The sequence below is a fragment of the Lactuca saligna genome, chromosome 8 (genome assembly GCF_052625555.1).
Source record: "Lactuca saligna cultivar CGN05327 chromosome 8, ASM5262555v1, whole genome shotgun sequence".
Taxonomy (NCBI): domain Eukaryota; kingdom Viridiplantae; phylum Streptophyta; class Magnoliopsida; order Asterales; family Asteraceae; genus Lactuca; species Lactuca saligna.
Window position 1 is genome coordinate 109,745,636 of NC_136424.1, and position 9,252 is coordinate 109,754,887.

The 9,252-nt window shown below is 30.9% G+C and overlaps 2 long non-coding RNA genes across 2 annotated transcripts; both read left to right on the top strand.

Annotated features, from left to right (window-relative positions):
• The first annotated feature begins 552 nt into the window (after window positions 1–552).
• On the top strand, window positions 553–2,476 carry LOC145008584 (uncharacterized). Its single transcript, XR_013663550.1, has 2 exons — window positions 553–1,094; window positions 1,898–2,476. It is a non-coding gene; the product is annotated as an uncharacterized LOC145008584 (long non-coding RNA).
• A 2,150-nt stretch (window positions 2,477–4,626) lies between these two features.
• Window positions 4,627–7,603, top strand: LOC145012949 (uncharacterized). The gene is made up of 2 exons (XR_013664760.1): window positions 4,627–4,946; window positions 5,977–7,603. It is a non-coding gene; the product is annotated as an uncharacterized LOC145012949 (long non-coding RNA).
• Window positions 7,604–9,252: the final 1,649 nt, after the last annotated feature.

The window sequence follows — 9,252 nt, forward strand, 5'->3', positions numbered from 1 at the left end:
TTAAACAGTATATAAAATTATCAAATAATTATATATATCACAACGACTTAAAAATAAAACTATAATGTTTAATAAAATTAATATGTTAACTATATGTTTGCTTTACTACTAACATTTTATTTCAAAGTAGAAATATTAAATAATAATTTGGTAAAAATTATTATTTTAACTATATAATTTTATTCTTGTGCAAGACGCGGTAATTCGTCTAGTTATATACTATAGGCCAATGGACTACGAAAGAGTAGACGAGCCGAAAAACAGTAGCTCATTGTCCTAAAATAGTTGATTACCTCCCTTTGACCATAGTCAACTCTTACCATCTACTCTTTAGCAAACTATTTTTGGCTAATTTTTTTTGTCTATTTTTGAATAGGTAATTAGGGATTAGAGAAAATGACTAGATTAATTCACTCTAATTCTTTTTTATTAATCTAAGTAAAGTTAAGATTAAGGAACACATTTTATTAACGATCCAAGCCCAATAAAAAAAAATTGCGTAGTACGTATAAAATACGAAAATTTTGGTGAAATTTTGGAGATGAGGCGTAATGTTGTGTCTTGCTCAAGCGAATGAGGCTCCGGCGAGGGTAATAGGGTTTTCTGAGAGGAATCCTTTCTTGCCTTTGCCATTTGATACTGCGATAAAGTATGAGCCGATGATTTCGATGCCAATTCGCCAACCGATAATCTCTCTCAAACATACACACATACACAAACATATAAATATACATCACATTTTTCCATCCATGTCTACGAATGATATACTAGAACTGATGATCAGCGTTGCGGCATTCGCCTAGTATATATATTGTGGCATTACTGTTGCTGTTGCTGTTGCTGTTGTTGCTAATTTATTCTTCCGATGAGGCGTTGACGATGAGATGTAGAATGAGCAATATCGGAATTTGGTGACCTGATCTGTATCTTGGCTGGGCAATCCAGATGGCATATGTTGTTCATTAGAGATTTCTATTCGGAAATCTACATGCATTGCAACTGCGATTGCAGCCATGACGGATTTGGGCAAAACAAATTCGTTTACAACAGATCCGAGCCTCCGTTCTACCCTCGCATCATGCGTTTTGGTCTAGGTACTTTACCATTATTATTCATTCCATATTTTTAACAAATATATTGTCCTGTTACTGAATCCTGATTACCTGGATGTCTAATTGTTCAAACTTTGAATTCGTGAATCCTGATACTCCGATTGGTTACTATATATTAGTTATATGTTTACTTTAAAATTACTAAATTCTTTTCTCAAAACCCTTCATGTTTCAAACGATTAATTATAAGCCTACGTTATTGAAATATAATATTATAAATGCATTGCAGTTACAAATCTAATATTACTTGTTCATTTTTTTGGTTGGTTCGATTATTATTGAAAAAGTTTGCTTATCATCTATATTTTCCTAAATATATAGTTGAAATGTTATTCGATTTAGTTGCTAATGATTATTTTTATTATCATCTATATTTTCCTAAATATTTTGTCTATATATTTTGCTATGTTTTGAAAATTTTCATATGTTAAAATTGGATCATTGATAATTGCTATTGTTTTTGTCAATTCGGATGATATTAAAGTGCCAGATGTATTGTTAGGATCAATTGTGATTTAAAAGTTAATTTATTATTTTGTTGTAGGGTTTAGCTATCAGGATATGTTTTCAATTGCCATTTGCTCTTCTATTACATGGCTTAGAAGCTTTTTTGGAAAAAATCTCCTAATCCAAAAATTATTTTAGACTTTAAAAATATTAAAACTGAATTTGCCAAACACTTTCACACAAATAAAACTCACAACTTCTGTCCAACTTTGCTTATTGTTACATAATTCGTTTCTTGGTTTCACCTTTTGGGTGCAACCATAAATCTGTGATTGCAGCCATGGCAGATTTTGATGATTCAATTTCCTTAGATTGTAATAGATCTGTGCCTTGATTCATCCTACTTCTATTTATTTCTATTACAACTTGGAAAATCTATCCAACTAAAGCAATGATGGTGGTGATGGTGATGGTGATGGTGATGGTGATGATGGTTAAGTTTATGGAAAATGTATCCAATTAAAACAATGGTGGTGGTGGTGGTGGTGATGATGATGATGATGATTGTTAAGTTTATGGAAAATCTAACCAATTAAAGCAATATCAGTAATATTTTTTGGAAAGTTGTATATGGAAGGGCTATGATGATCGGTTGTGTATTCTTCTTCTGAGCAAATATGAAGAGACATTGAAGATCGGTTCTCTGTATCTTGGCTTGGCAACTTCTGGATGGCAAAGTGAGAAGTGACTTTGCAACTGTGTGTGTTTGCAGCCATGGCAGAGTCCTTCATCTTCTTTGTCATCATTCCCTAATTACAGATCTGAGCCTAAGGATTTTCCTGTTGTAATTATGGTTTTTTAAAAAGTTAAATAAAATTCATGGAGTGATTATCATTGAATAGTTTGAATTTAAGTTATTGGGATTTTGTGAAGGGAAAATATTTAATCATCGTTTTTCTCTAACTTAATTATTAGAATGGGGAAGAATTGAGAGTTATGGAAAATGAATATATATCGGACAATTTAAGTATATTTATTTAATTGTTTAGTTTTTGCTTGAATATAGGTTTGACAGCTTTACAAATTGCAACGTCTCAAATTAGTATTATATCTGGCCTTTCAGTTAACAAAAAAAACTTTTTTTTAAATGAAAATAATGCTAATTCAGTTTTTTACTTATAAGACCAAACTATTGTCATAGATTGTAAATAAAGAAAACTGTTGTAGGGACTAGATCTAAACATATAACCAAAGCAGAATAAAAAATACACTAGATCTAAAAATAGAATCAAGCAAAATACTTTGATGTAAACATATAACAAAATTATGTTTTGCTATTTGTACCATAAGGTTGTGGGAAGATTGATCACTTCCGTGTGATTTTGGGAAATTTGAGAAGATATTACTATATGATAAAGAAAAAGTTGATTTGGAATGTAAATTTGCAACGGCGTTTTCTGTTTACTAGCTGATAACAATCGTATCTAGTTTGAATAACGTATTCGATTAGAAAGAAAGAATGATGAAGTTGAAAAACATTAAACCACTATCAACATTAAACCTCAAACTCATAATAATAATAATAATAATATAAGTATATTATAAGCAACCATAAACAGAAAAATGACAAATCCGATCTAGTTTGGTACATGCAAGGAGCCGAGTAGCTTACAAGGAAAGGAAGAGACAAAGGTGGAGGGGTGAAGTAAGAGATTTAAATAATTATAACAAAACAAAACAATATTTTATTTAACTGGTTTTAGTTTTTTTAATATCTGAACTTTATAAGTTTACTCACAAAAATAAACACAAACATGGAAAATTTAAAAAGTAGATGCATAAAAGGAAAACAAAACTTACGTATAAAAACTATAGTAAAACTTTTTTCTTTACAAAAATTCTAATATTTTGAATTAGTTTACAAAATAGTGAGAAATTAATATTTTTCTTATAGAAAAATCCAAAAAAATGGGTAAAAAGTTGCATTATTTTATTCTGGTTATTGCTAGTAATAAATTAATTTTAGATTTTTCGTAAACTACTTAAAATGTTAGGAGTTTTCTAAAAAAGTTAATAATAATAATAATAATAATAATAATAATAATAATAATAATAAAGACAAAAAAACAAAAAACAAAAAAAAATATACATCCATTTTTTATGTGATTGGTATTTGGGGACATTTAAAGGTTAATTAAAAGTTGAGGATATACTTAATAATGAGGATGAATATTATGTGTAATCTAATGTATTGGTTTAATAGCAAGATAATTTGTATTTATTTGTTAGACTATTCTCATTGGTGATCATTTTCGTGGTTGATCATCAAAATGGATTACAAGAAAATGAATACTAAAGAAAAATGACCAACTAAAAGGGAAAACATGAACTTAGTCGACAACATTTGTCTTAAACTTTCTATTGCTTTTTGTTTTTTCTTGTCTTAAACTTTCGGTCCAGAGCTCTCACTGTCGTTTTTGTGATGTTGGGAGTGATGAAGTTGATCATCTTCTTATTAGATGTCCTTTGGTGCGCGAGGCTTTTAAGTGGATTCTGAATTGGTGTAACCTCTCTCATACTTAGTTCCATTCGGTTATAGAGCTCTTGGAGTATGCTACAGTATGGGATAATTGTCCCAAAAAACGAAAAATCCTCTTGATTATTCTTTATGGTTATCTTTGTTGCACTTGGAAGGTGAGAAATAATATGGTGTTTAACAACGTGAGAACTAATGTTCACAAACTGGTGGATAATATTTGTTGTTAGTTTGTAATTGGGTGAAATATAGAGGAAAGAAAAAGGAGTGTAAATGGATGGATTGGATGTCTTATCCTTTGAATATTTTGTAAAACTTTGTATTTTGTTGGTAGCTTGCCTTGTCTTATTTCTTCTTAGTCTGGGTTGTTTTAATATATTTTCCGTCGGTTCCAAAAAAATGAAATTGTTTTTGTTTTAAGGTATTTTAGAATAAGTTTCTAAAATAATAAATATTTTATTAAATTAATCCTTTATAAAAAAACATAAAACTAAGTTAATCTCTTGAAAACTAAACAACACTCATGCATCGTTTTACAGAAATTCGTGGCCAAACTACGAAACTCGTAAATGAGGATGGATGTAAGGTGGATGTATACTATGTATTGACAAATATACCCTCCTGCCCTACGCAAGCGACTCTTTTCTTTCTAAGAATCCGAAGGACATAAATGGGAATCGCTATGACTATAAATACCAGCCATCGTACGCAGACACACCAGAATTGGGGATCTGAAGATGATGCTCGGAAAAACAAAGGAGGCTCCGGCGAGAGAGACGGGAGGTTTTCAAAGGGTGGTTGCCCCTCTCTTGCCACCTCATAATCGGATCTGATCCGATCATGTTGAGCCGGTGAGTCTATCCCCTTTTTTCATCATAAAACAACAGCCCTTGAAACAAATGAAAAAGGAAATATATACTACTCTGTCTCTCTGTATCTATATATATGTGTGTATATGTGTTTGTGTGTGTGTGTTTATCTGCAATTACGATGACGTTTGATTATGGCGATGATATTTGATTTCTGTATGGATTGCTATCCGAGCATCATGGATCGAGCACAGGGTGAAATTCGGCCCGTATCTTGGCGGGGCAACCCGGATGGTATGTTAAGAGTAGGAAGTGCTTTTTGGTCTTCTTTCTCTTCCCGTGCAATCGGTGTTGCAGCCATGGCGGTGTCTGACCCCTGTGTTTGACTTTAAATTACAGATCTGAGCCTCATTGTATTCACTTGAAGTTTCAAATCCTTTAAACCGTTGATTTGTTTTAATTTGCTGTTTTCCAAGTGTATTTCATCTAATATTATTTTGGAGCTGATATGTTCATGCCACTAAAATTTAATAAAAGAAAATAGAAAAATAAGTTGGGTAATTGATCAAAGAAGATATAAAGCTTTCGGTTTTTTTAGACTGGGTCTCTAGTTGGTATCGAAATAACGGAATTGTACGGTATTTTTTTGGACCTGAACACCTGTGGGACCCGAACGCTCCAGGCTTGTTTTGTAAGGTTTCAAATCTGATCGGCTATGTCTCTCTTTTTTTGGTCGACACCTATTTTTGTTCATGTTTAGCTTTAAACAATTTTGGGTTGTGGCTGGGACTGAAACCCTAAACAATCTCATGGTAAGGAAGATTGATTGAAAATCAAGGCAAATAGTATTGAGATTTGTATAAAAGTTATTGATTGAAAATCAAGGCATAGAGTATTGGGATTTGTATAAAAGTTGACTACTATTTATCTCCCCCTTATGCTATATCTCTATAAGACTATCGAGTGTGGGTAATGTCCATATGCGTTTTTGTGATGTGACAAGGCTTAACGCCGTTACCACGGACGAAATACCGTCCTCGTTTGGTGTTATAAGCCTTTATGTTATTGGCAGTTGTAACGAAGGATAGCGGCAATAATTTGAATGTTGGAGGGTGATTTCGAAGGATTTGACCGTTTTCAAACGGTTACTTCTTTTTATTCACGTATTTATATGTAATTTTAAGGAAAGTGGTTGGTTTTTATGTATTTTAAATATATAAACGTGTTTTTTTAGTATTTATATTATTTTTAAAAACTTTCTATATTTTATTTATGTATTTTTATGTGTATTTTTATATGTATTTTTACATATTTGTAAATTTTTATCTTCGAAATACATAAAAATCAATCACTTTCCTTTAAAATACATATATCTCATTTTTTTATCTACACAATCTTCTATTTCTTTACACAAATTTTATCACACAAAATACAAACACAAAAAATCAACTACTTTCTCAATCAACCAAAAATTGAGCAAAACTCGAGCACACCTCCTCCAAACGCAAACACATCTGCTTCATTCGGTTTCGTGCCATATGAGAGCTATGTCAACCTCCTCAACTCTCAAAACTCACCATAAATATCCTTTTTTGGTAAACTTTTTCAATACTGCCTCCCCCAATGAAATTCCTAAACTTTCAACAAAACATTTTCAATACCGCCACAAACACCTACACAACCACCATCCATACAAGAAACGGTTGCCGATACGCACGTGGAGGGTAGTCGGAAACCTAGAGGGAGAGGGAAAATATAGGGAAAGTGGTCATGTAAAATGAAGAAGAAACTCCAATATGGTGGTCAACGGAGGAGGAATATGCGTTGGCGGTGGCGTGGTGCATAACTTCAAAAAATCCAACTTTAGGGAACGATATGAGGAGAGTTGGATTTTGGGAAGATGTATTCGTAAAATTTCGCACAATTTTGAAGAAAGAGGGGCATATCGTAATCATGATATGCTTAGTAGCAAGTGAATTTTAATCAGTAAAAAGTGCACCAAGTTTAATTCGATCTTCAACAAACTTTATTCGTACAAACAAAATGGTGCGAATGAGTTCAATGTGTTTAGAGTTGTGAGGGAACAATATCATGTCAAAATGAGTCACGTTTTCGAGTACAACAAAGTTTGAGAGATTGTGAGAAAAGACCCAAAATGGCTTAAGACGCCAACCAAAGAGGTATTATGGTTCGGGTTCGATTGATGTTTCCGACACACGGACTAACACCGACCTCAACCTCGACACTGATGAGATCCCAGACGACATCAAGGAAATCTCCCCACCACGAAGATCGGTCAGGTCTGACAAAGCGAAGCGTGCTCAACGACATGCGGAGGAAGTCGATAAAAAGGTACAAGAGTTGGCGAAATGAAAACAAAGTTCGACCAACACAATCTAATCGCACAACAAAAAAATTGAAGTACAACATCAGCACTCGGAGTTCCTTTGTAACCAAGCAGAGAAATATAAAATAATGAAGGATTTAACAATACTTCATACCAACGAGGAAAATATGGGACCCCAAGAAGTGCAAGTGCTCCGAAAGATAAAAGAGGGGATCGAGAAAAATATTTGGATGACAAGTGTATCGTTTTTATATATTTTTTAGAATTGTTTATTTTTGTGTTCAATGTTTTTTTGTAATGTTTTTTTTCTTCGGTTTTTAAATGTTATGGTTAGTTTATGATTTAACTAAAATTGTATGTTTTGTTTTTCTATAAATAATATATAACATGAATAAAAAAACAATTGAAAAAATAAAAAATAAATAAATTGCAAAAATAAAAAAAAAAAACAAAAAAGAAAAAAGAAAGAAAAAAGATCCACTCAAATCAAGCAAGATACATTCAAATAATTTCAAAATCCGCTCAAATCTTTGATCTACATGTAATATTTTAAAATGAACAGTATTAAATATGACATTTTTATCAGAATAATATGATCAACTATCCTAATCTTTCAAATTTGAATAAATACATATCGATGTGTTTCCTATATCTCCTTCATTTCATTATTATAAAATCTACATAAAAAGAATTCTTACGTCCATTTCTACTCAATCTGACCACAATACCTTCTGTATAAAACTTCTGATTCTTCAAACCTACATCATAATAAGTAGAAAGCATAGGTAGGACCGTTAATTGCGTTTCTGATTAACAATTGTTAATAGAAAAAAAAACATATATTTCAATACTATTTAAACTCTTCATTTATTCAATTATTCAAGTTTCCTCCATCTATTTGCCCATTATTTGTGAGTGAGTTCTAATGATCTACTACCGGTAGTCATGCACTCAATTTCTAATTATCAGTTGTTAATAGAAAAAACATATATTCCAACAAATACACACATCAAAGTAGATTTTTGAAGTAGCTATTGATTTTAATCTACAATGCAAAGATATGATTATTTTAAAAGTACAATGCATAAATGGTACTGTTTTTGTAAATGATATGTGTTTAAAAAAGGTAGCCTTAGAGGTCCATCAGATCAATAAAAAATACATTAACACCTAAGTCATAAAAAATACATTAACACCTAAGTCATAAAGGAAATTTATTGTAGCAAATTATAACAATTCTTTTTAAAGAATATTATAACGCTTTTTTGTTCCTTTTGGAATATCGTTTTAAACATATTTGTCAAAGGGCAAAACTGTCATTTTCTTTTGTGTACATAAGGTTGATGATTTTAGTGATTATATCCATTTAGATAAAGTGGAAATGTCATTAATCTTTCAAGTTGCCCAAAAATGCCAATGTACTTTTGATTTATAACATAAAGTTTGTTTTAGTAAATTATACCATTATTGATTTTGTGATGCCTGAAAGATGTAAATTTTCACTCTTTTTTTAGCGTTTTGATGTGTATATATATATATATATATATATATATATATATATATATATATATATATATACCATAATCATTGTATTTAAGTTTGCCAAAAATGGCAATGTACTTTTCTGTTATAATTCTATTAATTGTTAATTTAATTTTATACCGATATACATTACTGCTTTCTTAAGTTTGAATCCTGTCTCAATTGTTTACAACAATGTATGTTTGATTTATACGAGAAAATTTTATATTTTTTCATTTATAGCATCATACTTTTCTGTTGTAAGAATTTATAACAGAAAGATGTATTTTTTTCTTCATTTTTTTATTAAAAGGGAAAAAAAGACAATGTACGTTATTTATTGTCTTATTACGATATTATTTTACAATTCATACCAATGTAATCAGATTTTTAAATCAAATTATACAATATGAATGTACTTTGGCCTTTAAATTGTGTCAGATTTCATTGCTATGAAAGTTGGTAACAAATTGTAGTACA